The 1,986-nt window shown below is 42.0% G+C and overlaps 1 non-coding gene across 1 annotated transcript; it reads right to left on the bottom strand.

The window, feature by feature from the left end:
* Window positions 1-364: 364 nt before the first annotated feature.
* TRNAV-AAC lies at window positions 365-438 on the bottom strand. The gene has a single exon. It is a non-coding gene; the product is annotated as a tRNA-Val (tRNA).
* Between the last annotated feature and the right edge of the window lie 1,548 nt (window positions 439-1,986).

The following is a 1,986-nucleotide window of genomic DNA, read 5'->3' as shown; positions in this document are numbered from 1 at the left end:
GAGCCGCATTCAGGAATGCAAGGCTTGAAAAACTCGTAGCTGTTTTTCTTCGGTGTGAACTCTTGTAATTTGCAACTCGAATCCATTTGATGAGATGTCTAAACTGATTACTCTGCTTACTGTAATGTACTCCTACTAATATTGCCGACCGTAGAATCGGGGAAAAAGAAAGTGGAACAGACTGTAACACAAACAGGAGTTATTGGGTTTGCGCCTCTTCAACTGTCCAGCGGCATGTGGAGCATTTGATTGGATAAATTTGGTATTTGTGGCTATGCATATTTAACTGTCTCTCTTCTGAATACCACCGTAAAGTACGAGCTCAGTTAAGGGGGAAAATTCAAAAAAAATGGACTATTTTATTTGGCTTCGCCCGGGTTCGAACCGGAGACCTTCAGTGTGTTAGACTGACGTGATAACCAACTACACCACGAAACCACCATGCTAATTTTCCTATTTAGAACGTATTTGATACGTAGTTCCACTTATTGTTGACACGAGAGCTTTTCTACACATTTGCTTCTTCCTTTCTCGTGAGCATGTATATTTGCTTGTTTAAGTGGTCAACATTTAGAGTGGCTCGTATATTCATATGACATGCTTCTTACGGTTTATAAATTTTCCATGCTTAGGGTCGGCTGAAACATTCAACCGGGATAAACTGCAAAAGCAAAAGAGGTGCAATTCGTAAGTGACCTGCAAATAGTAAATTTTGAAGCAAGAGAGAACATTATAATTAACACATACACTATATAAACACAATCTAAAATTCTAGAATCATAATTCCCCTGAACCGAAGCAAAAATGTACTCCCTCCGTTCCTAAATATTTGTCTTTAGAGATTTCAAATGAACTGCCACATACGAATGCATATATACATATTTTAGAGTGTAGATCCACTCATTTTGCTTCGTATGTAGTCATTTGTTGAAATCTCTAGAAAGAAAAATATTCAGGAACGGAGGGAGTAGGAGCCAGCAGCCTTCAGCTACACTCCAAGTGCCGTCTTTACTACTAGTAGCTAGGACCATATTCTTTGAGCGGCTAGCTAATTACTTGTACCAATACTAATTTTTCTTTTATCTTGGATCAAAAGACCAAAAGGCATGCTCTTATAGGTACCTAAAAAAGGGGAATACTTTGTAGCCAGCGGACCAACTGATCAGGGTAAAATGCGCATCACTTGTTACCATTTGGTCACACCAGTATAGATCTGTAGTGTTTTAGAGCAGGTCTTGCAACAGAGCCCTCAGGCAGTTCTGGCTTCCGATTCTACTCAACTTGAGCATACACCCATATTCTCCTACAATGTTTCATGTAAAGAAATAAATGTCGCTAAAGGGTTCGCGTGCCTGACAGTGTGGGAGAATCGTTGTTGGGCTCTGCACCGGGATTTTCTGCGCCATCTGCTCTACGAGCCCTGCTGAATTTCTTCTCTGTGTACACTAGGTAACCCGAATTGTGACCAGAAAAAGACACAAGATCATTTTGCAAGTCACCCCCATGATGAAAAGTAGGAGGAATAATAAGTGCAGGAGGAAACTAATTAGTTTTTGCACAAAGTGGGGCACCCGAATTTTCATGGAGTTCAGAAAACAGAAATATAGACTCATCAAACACAATATCACCAGAGATGTAATCACGTCGAATTGATATGTCAGAGATGTAATATATATACCAATGAACAAACACTGGGTAGAACAGAGCTAAAGTTTGTGTTTGTTGAAAGGACGAAGGTCTGGCCATACCGCGCACCCAAATGTACGAAGGAAATAGTAGTCTGCTCTAAGGTTGAAAAGAAGTTCTAATGGCGTTTAGGGTTGAATAACTTCGCTAGGTAGGAAATTGAGTGGTAGACCGACGGGCGCGACGCCGGCAGAGGGGAGGCGAATGGGAGGCGGCGGGTTTCATCTAGGGGGAGGAAGGAGCCTCGGCAGGGCGGAGCGAGCGGAGGGAGAGGAAGGATATAGGGAAGAGAGCTACCGC

This window comes from Triticum dicoccoides, chromosome 6A (genome assembly GCF_002162155.2).
Source record: "Triticum dicoccoides isolate Atlit2015 ecotype Zavitan chromosome 6A, WEW_v2.0, whole genome shotgun sequence".
NCBI classification, from domain to species: domain Eukaryota; kingdom Viridiplantae; phylum Streptophyta; class Magnoliopsida; order Poales; family Poaceae; genus Triticum; species Triticum dicoccoides.
This window is presented reverse-complemented; position numbering and strand designations above follow the sequence as displayed.